The sequence below is a fragment of the Trachemys scripta genome, chromosome 1 (assembly GCF_013100865.1).
Source record: "Trachemys scripta elegans isolate TJP31775 chromosome 1, CAS_Tse_1.0, whole genome shotgun sequence".
In the NCBI taxonomy this organism is placed as follows: Eukaryota; Metazoa; Chordata; order Testudines; family Emydidae; genus Trachemys; species Trachemys scripta.
The window spans coordinates 234217042-234229986 of NC_048298.1; the positions used below are offsets into that span (position 1 = coordinate 234217042).

Below are 12945 nucleotides of genomic sequence, written 5' to 3' on the forward strand. Positions count from 1 at the left end.
TCATGCCTGCTCTAACGTACATGAGCTTGTAACCAGCCTCTGGGTGTTGGAGGAATGGCATGGAGCTGACCTTACACTGGGGGCATTAGGCTGACCCCCCCCCCCAGCATGGGGGAATCCCCAGCTGCTATTAAGGCAGCTTTATGGCTCATTTGCAGGGAAGAAAAAGAAAGGACCTTTTCTTAAATGGTCCCAGTTGAACTTCAAAGCCTACCACCTTCCACCAGGTGTAAGTATTTACATCAGCGTGAGCGGGAGATAGCATGCTTCAAATACGATAGTGTTTCACACCCAGCTTACACAGGAGTAAATGACTACACAAGGTTCAGCTTGTTTAGTGGAGAATTGAGCCAAATGGACTTACTCATGTGGGTCTGGGTTTTGGAACTGGATCTTAATTTTTTTCTGAATTTAAAGCTTGACTTTACAGAATGCAACAAAATTTGTCATGAGGTCTTATAATTGCAAAACCTATAACTTTAGTCCTAATCCTGATTTTCTCCGGCTCCTGATGTTCAAACCTAGTGTTTTTTTGTTTGTTTGTTTGTTTGTTTTTTAGGACAGTATTTCATGCAAGTTTCTATGAGCCATTTAAAATCGTCCTCATATAAACTGTTCCAGCTGCAGTCCCTGTGCTTGTGTGCCTGACTCTGTGGGTGGGGAAAACGTGCATGTTGATTTCAGAAAAGGGGACCAGGCTTCATTGAGCTCTCTTAGAAATCATAACACCCTAGTTAGGAAGCTGGAAAGCCAGAGAGCACGAGCCCTGTCTAGGTCCAGTATCCTTGATAGCGTCCTGGCTGTAAACTCTTCAGTCAGAGCTAACTTAGGTCTCCTGCTGCCAGAGGTAGAAAATGTGTTCAGTGCTTCCCACTCACCCAAAAGGTGCTGCAAGCACCAGGAAAAAAAGCCCCCTCTCCCCAAACAAACAAACAAAAAACCCAAGCAGAACTGTCGAGCACCCTCTCTGTACCTGCCCCCCAAATGGGGATTTGGCACCTCCAAATGTTGGCATCCAAGACAGTCACCCTGATTGCCTGACCCTGTCTTCAGGACAGGAACTGTGTTTTGGGAACTGCATCTATGTACATTCTACTAGAGAATAAGTAGCAAGCAGTGATAATCAACCAAAAAAATCATAGCAGTGGTGGGACTGAGCTTGTATATGGTGGCATGAACACTGCTAATTGTCTGGTGACCACACCATGTTCTGCAGAATGTAAGTCTACATTTAAACAAAAAATCTAGTCCTATGGTTGCTAAAATATGCAAGCCCATAGTGACCTTGGACGATTTGAATGTTCAGTAGGGTTACCATATGTTCGGATTTTCCCGGACATGTCTGGCTTTTTGGGCCTCAAATCCCCGTCCGGGAGGAAATCCCAAAAAGCCGGACATGTCCAGGAAAATAGGGAGGGAGAGGTCGTGGGGCTTGGGTCCGGGCCGGGGCCGGCGGTGCTTGGCCGGGGGCTGGGGCCGCTGGGGCCGGCGGAGCCAGGGCAGGCCGGAGCCGCTCAGCCGGAACCAGGGCCGGCGCCCCGGGGCCCAAGCCGAGCCGGGCGGGAGATGCCAGGGCCAGAGCCTCTTGGCCTGGACCAGCCGGCCGCCGGAGGGAGCCGCTCAGCCGGGGGGGCCGGACTGGGCTGCGCCCTGCCCCAGCCCTAGCCCCAGCCCCAGCTTACCTGCTGCCTCCCTGTTTCAGGCTTCCCGCGAACATTTGATTCGCGGGAAGCTGGGGAGGGGGAGGAGCAGGGGGGTGGAGTGTTCAGGGGAAGGGGCGGAGTTGGGGCGGGGCCGGAGTGTCCTCCTTTTTTTAAATTAAAATATGGTAACCCTAATGTTCAGTAACAGCTGAATCATCTGAGTTGCCCTATTCATCTCAATGAAGTGTTAATTCTCAACCTAATGATAACAAAGTAAATACTAACATTGTTAGCTGTTTCACTGCTAATAAGTTTAGTATAAAACATCCAGATGTTGTGGGATTATGGTAAAGTACTCCCACTTTTTTCTCTACTATGACACCTGCTCAACAGCAATTCCCCCTTCCCTCCCCCCCAATCATTTATAATTTTATTAGTATCCAGCTAATTGTTTTTCAAACTTGGTCAAGGCTATACAGAACTCTAAAATGAGCTCTACTTACAAGCCAACTTTCAAAGCCAACCCTTTTTCAGTTATCTGCCTGGGACAGGGAAACAGATGATAATTTTTATACAGTGAGAAAAGTGAGTGTGTGTGTGGGTGGGGGGGGAGAGTGGGTGCCGATGGGGGTTTCAAATCCAAATGGCTGAATCAATTTTTCTCAAACTTCCAGGAACCAAAAAGTCATAATTTGGCTAAGGAAAAATAAATCAAAGATGTTAGCCCCAAAGGAGAGAGCTTCTGAAATGTAGAAACAAATGAAAATAAGGGATCATAATAGAAATGTAACTGCAAACTTAATTACAAAATTCTTTACCAATTGGATGCAATAAGCTATTCGATGGTTCTTATTCTTCCTTTGATATGCCTAAGCCAGCTCCAGTTGAAGTCAATGGGAATTGCATATGCATATCCAAGGGAAGATTTTTGTCACATTATCATTACTTAATCCAAATGTACTAGTTATAACACTTATTATTTGTAATCAATCCTCTTAATCAACATACCTCTAGATAGCAGTTGATGAACAACAAAATGACATTTCTTGTATATATTTCTATTATTGGTTTCCCTCTTTTGTAATTGTGACTGGATCCTGGTATGAATCTACATGGAAATAAGATGCTGTCTTGTGAACAATGTATCAAAACCCAAATATTACCTCTTGGTTTGAGGGTGGGGGTGGAGGAAGGGATTAGAAAAATAATGAAAGCAGAAAAATGAAAGTTAGCATTATTTATTGAAATGATCTTTCCTCTATTATGCATACAGAAAAGTCCATGATAATCCACCTCCGTGATTGTGGTTTCACACACACACACACACATTGGCAAAAGGAAAAAATTCAGAGCTATTTATTCCTTTTCATTCCAATTAAATCTCTCCAAATAAAAAAGTACACCCTTTTCCTGTGTACATTTTGTACCCTGGTGTGGAATAGCAAATAGGAAGCTACCTTTGTTGTATGTGTATCAGCTATTGCTACAGTGCAAAAATAATCAGCTCTTTTGTTGGGCTAGGAAATATTAATGGAGGTGTTTTTTAAACAAAAAAACCCCAAACCTGAGCTCCTACTTTTACGACTTCTCCTGTGGATCAGATAAACATACAATAGCCTGTAGAGTAGTAAAAATAGTAACACAATGAAATGGCTCAATGCCTCATCTCCTTGCTTAAGATATCACTTACAGAGGGACATACAGAAAGATCTGCTTTTATGAAAAACCCTTCTTCCTATCCTCTTCACAGCCCTAGCTGTGTTTTTTAGGGGGGATTAAATATCTCCCCCTCCTCTTATTCTTATCCAACACAGAACACTTTTTAGGATCAAACATCTCTCACTCTGCACGCTTTGTTATTTAAATCAATAACTCCTAAGGTATAGTCAGTGGTACTGTGCGGGGGGGGGGGGAAGGGATATCTACTTACAGAGCAGTAGCGGGCAGTCAGTGTTTCTCCCTGGACCAGGCAGGACAGGGAGTCGCATCCATTACAAATATGTAAGGAGAGCACCTGGCCCTACTTGTAGAGTAGCGCTGCACAGCTAACCAGGGATTTCTACAGCCTGTGAAGGGCAGCTCTTCTGATTTCTTCTCTGCAGCCGGTATTGTGTGGAAACAGGCTGCTGCCTTCACAGCCTAGTGAAACCCCTCTGTATCATTTTACCATATAAGGAGACAAAAGCATCAGAAACACTGGTTCTTTTAGGCTCTGTGCAGCTGGCATTCAACACTTTTTCTTCCAAGGATGTAGATTTTTTTTTTTCTCTCCCCCTTCCTAGTCACACTGTCTTTGTTGGCCCTCTTCCGAAAATGGCTCCCCCTCCCCCCTCCCCACACTTTTGCTTTTTTAACCCCGTGATGTTTGTTAGTAATGGAGCTTTGTTTAAAGCCCAGTGAGCTCAGCTTGCAGAAAGAAAGCCTGAGAGCCGTTCAAGCACAAACCCTTCACTGATTTTCTCCTCACCTGGCTGGGAGAATGAAGAACTTGGTTAGAATTAGTATGAGAATCTGTTTGCACTGGCTCTTCTGACAGCTGTGTCACTCTTCTCTAAACAATGGATTGATTTACATGGTCTCTCTTTCTAGGTACTTGATGGATAAGGTGCCTTGTGTTCTGGGGGGCATGTGTGTATAATGGGTGCCTGTGTCCATGTAGTCATAGTCCTTCCTGCTTTTTTTACCCCCTGGGGAGGGGGGAGAGTGGAGAGAGGAAAGGTGAAGCAACTGAAATTCAAAATCCCCGTTGTGTAGTTGGAAGCCAAAGAAGCAGATTGTCTCAGTGCACACTTAGGGAACCACACAGAGAACCCTTCCAATGGCCTCATGTTAAATAAAGGGGAAACCATTAATTCCAACATGACCAGGAAATGATTTCTTTACTGTCAAGTCTAGTTTCATATTTCAACCCTTATAACAGAAACATATTAACTTAAAAATAGTGTGTGTGCGGGTGGGTGGGGGGATGGGGGGGTCCTCAGAAACCTCCCGGGGAGAAAAGAATTTGGATCCAAAGCACATTAGAAATGTTTGATCTCTACCCTTGTGTGCAGTTCAAGTTGCTAATATTTCAGTAATGATGGACACACTCCAAGAAGGGTAAGTTGTTCAACTCAAAGAAAAATTGCCAGGATGAATATAAACCCCATAAACTTCCCGGTGGGAGCTACTGTTCGTGGCGCTGCAGCCCTTCCCTATGGATGACACATAGGTTTGTAGAAAAACAACTGAAGTGCTTTGTTTTGAATAGCATCGGTGTGTACGTGTGTTAAGAAGACTTCTCCCATGTACAGTAAGGGATTCACAATCTTGTCGCTGCAGGTGCATCCTCCCCGTGAACTTGTACAGTTCTCTGCTCCATGCCGGAGATGAAACGTATCAGTAACATCTCTCTCTCACTTCTTTTTTAAACAAAATCTACAAAGAGCCTGATCCTGCAGTCCTCATGCAGGCAAAATACCCACTGCATAAAATGAGTGAGCCTTACACTGCTCTTAGGAATAAAACCTACTTCTTAAATGTTGTTTGATTCATAGAAATGCTAAAAGGGTTGCCTAACCATATGCTCTTGGGACCTTTAACATACCTTAAAGACACAGGCAATGTGGCCTAGTGCATAGAGCACTGGACTGGGACTCAGAAGATTCCCAGCTCTGCCACTGACCAGTTGGATGACTTTGGGCAAGTCACTTTGCTTCTCTGTAGATTAATTTCCCAATCTGTAAAATGGGGATAATGATATTGGCTTCCTTTGCAAATTACCTTGAGATCTATGGATGAAAAGAGCTAAGAATTACTTCTTATTATCCTAAGTGCAGCAGTTTAAGATAACCCACTACAAATCCTCTTTGAACAATCCCCGATCCCTAGAGTTACAATTCCCAACCCAGTTCCCATTTTCAAATGCCTGGGTAAAAAGATGAGCTGGACATAAGCCCTGAAGGTGATCAGATTTGGGCTGAATGAGATGTATTTATGGGCCTCTCTTGAGGTAGCATTTTACTTGCTTTCCTCTCTTTCCACTAGTTTTATTTCCCTCCATCACCCTCATCCACTCACAGCAACCGCAGTGCCAGCCATCTTTTAATGGTATTTCTGACTTGCTGCAAATTAATGTAATGTTTATAATTCTAAGCTATAATGTATACTGGCTGTAGCTGAGCTATGGGAATGAAATATGTGGGGGTGGAGGGCCACATGCTGCCCTTTAGATGATAAAAGAGCTTTGGCCAAGTATTTAATTAGCTTTCCAAGTTAGAAGGGCAGAAAAACTTCTATTGGCTTAGGCCCTGGTTGACTTTTTGGAGGCTTTGTGCTTGCAGAAGGATACTAGCAATGAATGGTCACATCCCTGCTTTGTTTTATTGGTAATTATTTTTTAATGGGACAGCGGAATCACACACCCCTTCTCTTCTACCACACCAAACCCATTGGCTCCCCCTCCCCCGACATTCCTAATTCTCATTCCTTTTCCGGGGGAAATTTGTCGTGATTTTGATTTCCACAAAGCTAGTCTGAGTTGTACCCATACTATTTTCTTGATATGTGTCTTTATTGTGATTTTTTTTTTTAACACAGCACTCACTACAAAGTAAATGACAAAACCACAGAATGATGCTATTATCATGTGGGATGTTGCAGTTCACTTCAAGAATATTCCTGGGGCCATTTTGCAACTTAAACTAGATATTCTTGTAGTTTTACATTTAAAAAATGATTTTGCAAAGCAGGGAAATTGAGGTCCAGGCCAGCTCCCTCTAAAGCCAATGGAGTTTTGCCTTGGACTTCAATGGAAGGAGGACTGGACTCATCACCAATATTCTCACAGATACTTTGCTTTAATAATTTAGTAAAGAGGTGGGGGGTAGAAAGCCTAGTGCAGAATTTCTTATTAGGCCGGGGACTCAACTGAGTAATTATAATCAGAATTTGCTTAAAATCTAATAGTTGTGTCAAATCCTGAGAGGTGTGCCCCTAAAACTCCTTTGGCCCAGCATGATTGATTAAGTACACACTAAGAACTGACTGTATAATGAGAAACATATTGCTTATGGAAGGGTACAACTTTACTTACACTTTACTATACCGTACAGTTTGCTTGGTGTGGATTTTTTAACACTGTTTTTCCCATTGCTTCTCTATCGCAAGAGTGTCCTGACCAGAGGTGTCTGCCTGACCTTCAGCGTAGCCTTAGTCTGCAGTGAGAAAGGTCTGCTTTAGTCTCATATAAACTTGGGAATGGTCCACTTCTCACCCCAACACATGGGATAAATTTAGCCGCTCAGACTCTGGTTTGAAATTTCATTGTAGAAGACAAGTTAGCATCTTTTTAGAGAACCATATTTAAACATTTTTCTTGCAAGAAAGGCACAATGACCCTGATTCAGCAAAGCATCTAAACATGTGCTTAAATCAGGGCCTACCCCAGGTTCCCTGGCTAGTTTGGATAAGGCCTATATTAATTATAAAATAGTTTGTAGAATTTGCAGGGAGCTGCGCTATAACCTGATGTCTGTATGGCATTGGTTAGCATGGCAAGTGGGCCAGGCCAGGATCTGAAATCTGTCTATCAAGAATCTCCATATAGGCAGGAATTAAATATCCAGATCATTTTCAAAATGCAAACTCCTCATTTTTTGAAATCAATATTTGCATGACTTAGGAAATGCAAAGCAGCAGTGCTTCAAAGACATGGTCGTTCTGATGTAACAGCAATGAGCAGTCCTTCAAAAGGGAGGCAAGAGGTCCATGTACTATTTTATTTATTTATTTGGACTAATAATACATATGCAAATTAAGCAGCTCTCGTACCGGCAGAGTAACTAATAACTATAAAATAACTAATTAATAAAATAACTTAATCAAGAACTTAAATATCCACTTTCCTCCCCAAACACTTTGACCTCCAGGCCTCTCCTCTTTTCCCCATAAATCTGACGTCAGAGATGCGCCTTGCAGCGTGTTCTGAAGTTTAAAAGACACCAGCTATTTTGTGCTTGAGGAGGAGGATTTCCAGCATCAAGAAGCTCGCACAGAGAAAAGCTCTGCCAGAAGCTCCCTTTCCTTTAAATCAGAGGGGCTCAGGCCAAATGCTTCTGGTGATCATAACTGCAGCAGTATACTATGTGGAACAGGCAACTTCTCACATAGGCCTTTAAGGGAAACTTACATTTGCATATCAAGTTAATACGACAGACATCTCTGCTGCTGATGGTGCTTTTGGTGCTTAAATAGCCATCTGCGATGCAGTCACCCAACTGGTAGAGTCCATCGCGCAAATGTAGACATTCAATTGCAAATGCATTTTTCTGCACAGATCTGATGAAAGTCTTCTAAAAATGTTAGAAGTAACTGGCTTACCATACGGATTAATTAAGGTGCAGAACTGTAGCAGCTGAGCGGAGGAGGTTCAAAGTATTCGGTCTGACTTAGCTGTAGGAAGAATTCCTCAGGTGCCCTGGGTGAGCATGATGAACAGCTCCCCTTCTTGAGAGGTGCAATATGTGCTCCCTACCCCGTCTGCCTTTGGGCATCAAGAGGTACACAAGGGCCAGAGTCCTGGCCATTTCCTTGGCCTTACTGGCCACACTCCTGATGAAGCATGAAGTGCCATAGGGCGCACTAGCCTGTCTCTTGATACACTCAGGGACTACTACAGGCAGTATTCCGACTGGTTCTTTCCTGGTTGTGTTGTGAGGGGTTGGGAAAGTGGTTCTTTCCCATGGGCTGGAACACTTGGGTGGGGGAAAACAGAACTTAGTCCTGAAAGTATAAGTAGCATTAATTTCCATGCCATTGATTGTAAACATTTTATGTAACTTATATGTAGCTTTACATCGAATTGTATTAGTTTGGGTTTTCTCAGTGGTATGTGTATTGTAGCAGTTTCCCAGTTCTTGAAGTTGACAGTCATATTGGCAACTTTCTCCACTTTGGTTGAAAAAGCAAACAAAACAAAGTTTGAAAAAGGGGGCGGGTGGTGGGTAGTTATATGCCATTCTCATTTCCCCCCACTAGAGCCATGAAATAGCTTTAATTGAAAGGCCTGTGAAAATAAAAACGCAACGCTGCAAAGTTTGAAAACTGCTTAGTTTCTGGCTGATCCCATGAACTGCTGCTATATTCTGGAAAGTTTTGTGCTATGAAATTTTAATCAAAATTCAGCAAATCCCAGGATCCATTTAAGAAAACTCCTATTTTTGGCGTTAATGCTCAGAGAGTAATATGGAATCATGCAAACCTTACATTTTAGTCAAATAAGATTAAAACGGTCAAGCAATATTTAAATATTTCTGAAATTTCATCCTCATGTGGGAGGTTTCAGATGTTTAACATTCCCCGAACAGATTTGGAATACAGATTCATAGACTTTAAGACAGAAGGGACCATCATGATCATCTAGTTTAACCTTCTGCACATCACAGGCCACAGAACCTCACCCACCCAATACTGTAATAGACCCCTAACTTCTGGCTGTGTTACTGAAGTCCTCAAATCTTGATATTAAACACTTCAAGTTACAGAGAATCCACCATTTACTCTAGTTCAAACCAGCAAGTGACCCATGGCCCACGCTGCAGAGGAAGGTGAAAAACCCCTAGGGTCTCTGCCAATCTGGCATGGGGGGAAATTCCTCTCTGACCTCCTCCCCTGAATTCCTAGTTTAAAGCTCTTTTAATCAGTTGTGCCAGTCTCAATCCCACAAGTCTGTTTCCCTCCTTACTCAGGTGGAGTCCATCCCATGAGAATAGTCCTCTTTTCTTGAATGCCTCCCAGTGGTCAAACATCCTAAGTCCTCCATATAGCACCACTGCCTGAGCCAGGTGTTCATCATCATCATCTTGTCTCCCCTTTCACTCCCCTTCTTTAGAGATAGGTAGAATCCCACCAAAGATCACTGGAGCCTCCATTTCTTTAAGCATCTTCCCTAGCTAGGCATAGTCTTCCTTGATGCATTCCATCGAGAATCTAGCAGTATCATTTGTTCACACATGAAAGACAATCAGTGGATTCTTTCCTGCTCAGTTAGGATCCTCTTTATTCTCAGATCCACATCCCGTATCTTAGCTCCTTGCAGACAGCACACACACCCTTCTGTTCTCCAGATCAGCTCTGTTGACAGGCCGGTCTGGTCTTCTTAGTAGGGAGTCGTCAATCATGTAGACCTGCCTCTTCCTGGTGTTGGTGCACTTCTCCAGCCTTCCTCCTTCTAATCTTTCTGGTTGCAAGTCTTCTTGTCTTCTGTTCACACTTGCAATCTTCTGCAAGTCATCCTCTATCCTTCTGGATCTCCAAACTTTGGCCATCTCCGTTGTCTCTTCTTTTCTTGTAGGACTAACTACTCTTTTCTTCTTCCTTGCCTTTCTGTTACTGCCTGCCTCTCCCCTTCATTTTACAACTCGGCAAACCTGTTCCTCAGCTCCATTTCTCCTTCGCTAGCCAGTCTTTTCCTTAGCCTTATTGTCACTGTCACATGCTTGCACTGGCTACTTTCTTCTTCTAGCAGTCTATCCTCACCGTTCTCTGGTCCAGTTTGCATCTGCAAGTCTTGAGTTTTCCTTTCAACCTCCTCTGTCCTTCCCTCCATCATCTGCTCAAATCTCCTTCGAAACTCAATCATATTTTCTAGCTGCATCTCCAAACCTCACATCTTCTCTTCTATCAGGCGGCACTTCATACGAAAAAGCATCTTTGAGGTACCCCCTCCAGGATAATGTACATCCCGTAACTTCCACATCCCAGCTATCTCCCTTGTCTCTTCCATTCCTTGGATCCTTACCACAGCTGTTTCAGTAGCTGTTCTAGCCTTCCCTCCTAAGCTTCTGTCCAAAAAACCCAACTCACCTCCCCCCAAAACCCAAACAGAACACCACACTCACCCTCCCCAAACTTCCCAGACATACTATCATTCAGATTCCCCTGTTTTCAGCTCTGCTTGCTGGCTCCTCTGCCACTGCTCCCGTATATGCAATATATAAACAGATTTTTCACTGTATTTCTCATCTTCCCTCCTCCTCTTCAAATCCCCAGTTGCAACTCCTATTTGCAGTAATCTGAATTTTTCCCACTGAGTTAATATAGAGCCTCTGGGGTAAGCCCTTGGCTGGTGTAAATCGTCATAGCTTGATTTCAATAGACAGCTGAGGATCTGACTTCTGAAAGACCCAAGACTTTTTCTTCTGCTGGGAGGAAACCGTGCTGCAATTTATTCCTAAACCAATCTGAAAGGGGTTGTATTTTTAGGAACTCTGGGCAAACTTGGAGAAATCATATTTCCATTCAATAAAGTTTGTTTTCTTAACGTGTTGGAATAGTTTTCACATATGGTCTTTAACAGTTACTCCTTTGCTTCAGTGAAAAATAAGAGAAAGGTACTCCTGGCTTGGTAGCTTTCAAGAATGCTTATTTCAATATAGAGGGGAGAACCAGTCATCTCACTGGGCTATTTCTGAAATGTCAACTATTTCCTCAGAATATCTGTGCATTGTTACTATGTTATAAGATAGGCAATATCAAGATTAGGACATTAGGAAAAAGTTCCTAACTGTCAGGGTGGTTAAACACTGGAATAAATTGCCTAGGGAGGTTGTGGAATCTCCATCTCTGGAGATATTTAAGAGTAGGTTAGATAAATGTCTATCAGGGATGGTCTAGACAGTATTTGGTCCTGCCATGCGGGCAGGGGATGACCTCTCGAGGTCCCTTCCAGTCCTAGAATCTATGAATCTATAAAACAGTAATAGTTTAATTCATGATAACCAATCTCCAGTGGAGACTGAAAGTGAGCAGGCCAATGTGACACAGTTCAATATGTTGTTTCTGGGGGTGTATGAAATTACAGATGTTGCCGTTCATCCTCATGGGTCATGAGGCTCTGCAGAGGGTCTGCGACAGATGAAGCAAGAAGGAAGACAGAGAACGGCTGGTGGAAATCTCATTCCAAGTCTCGCTGACTGTGTCATAAAGATCTCTCCATATTGAAAAGCAGAGGGGCTGGGGTTGTGGTGCTGCTGTGAACGGAGCAGGTCAGAGGAGGCGATAGTGTTAGGGCAGATGAGGAAGCTGAAGGGTAACTGTTAGTGAGAGTGATGAGGGGCCTGGGATCTCCCAACTAATGACAAATTCCTATTTTGATGATGCTCTGAGTCTTGGGCAGCCAGTGAGGCTGAGGCACCGAATTAAAGCAGCTAACCGGTCCCATACTAGGCGAACCGTGCTGCCAGAAGAGACCCGCTCAACTCTGCATGGAGCAAAGTCCTCATGGTTCCAACTTACATCTGAGCCATAGTGGTGAGTGGAAGGAGTGACAAAAAATTCCCTAAGCAGTGAGTGTTCAGTGCAGGCTCCATGCTTCTCTCTTTATATGCTGAAGGAGGAGAGCCTGATCCTATGGAATAGGGCCAATGCATGGAGGGGAGGAGGGAAGAAATGTCATTTCCAACACATGCTCTCTTCACTGCCCCTCTGTGGCACGTCCTCTGGGTACCAGCTTTGCTGCTATTAGAGGGCACTGAGTTGCATCAGCAGGTTTGCACTGGATTCATACATCCCTGATCCCCAGGAAAGCCAAGTTACCGGAGACAGAGTTTGCAGCAATTACTGCTATTGTAAATTTGAAAATATTGCCCCTTGATTTATTAAATAGTAATTCATTTTAAATAACTTCTGAAACACAAATAGGACTTGTCAGCATTTCTTCCTTCTTTTCAGTCTCAGATTCTCTGTGGCTGCTACCTCTTGAAGATGGGAGTTGGAGCAACCCCTTATTGCCCTTAATAGTGTTGACTTATCCCTGGAACTCATACAAGTCCTGAAGAGTAAATTTTTGGCTTAGGAATGCACTGAATGTCAGATTTTATTTTGAAATCCCTCCCCCCAGATTTCTTTATGTTGGTTAGGCTACATTTAGCAGGTACAATTTTATCTCTAACCTGCTCTGTGGATCTTGTATCTGCACTCCAGATCTCTATTGCATATTCTGTACTTGATTCATCTGTCAAACACCCATTGATATCAGTGAAAGTTGTCCATGTTGAGAGAGCATTTAACACTAGTTATGCCGGTTGTGCCACAAGAGAGCTGAACAATGGCTAAGAGAGCTGAACAAGAGTTCTATGGAGTGGGTTCCAGAGCAGAATTTCACAGTAATTGTACATTCCATCTCTTACTCAGGTTTGGAGATGAAAATGTATAATGTTCACTTCAGCTCTGGTTCAGATTCTTGGCAGAAATAGAACTGCACAGAAAGAAAATCTGAGGGGGAAAAAATAGAAAGAAAAACTATAGAATGAGTCAGAGGGTG

General features: G+C 43.3%; 1 protein-coding gene across 5 annotated transcripts in view; it reads right to left on the bottom strand.

The window, feature by feature from the left end:
- FHL2 (four and a half LIM domains 2) overlaps window positions 1-12945 on the bottom strand; it is a 52016-nt gene that overhangs the window by 28946 nt on the left and 10125 nt on the right. The window contains exons 2-3 of one of the 5 annotated variants that reach the window (XM_034758045.1): window positions 6718-6838; window positions 5230-5413 (exon numbers count right to left, since the gene is read on the bottom strand). The exons of 1 other annotated variant lie outside the window; for it this stretch is intronic. The gene's annotated coding sequence lies outside the window, so the exon portion shown is untranslated. Of the gene's footprint in view, window positions 1-3573; window positions 3735-5229; window positions 5414-6717; window positions 6839-12945 lie in introns of those variants that run through there. 3 more of the 5 variants (XM_034758047.1, XM_034758046.1, XM_034758048.1) reach the window with 3 other exon arrangements.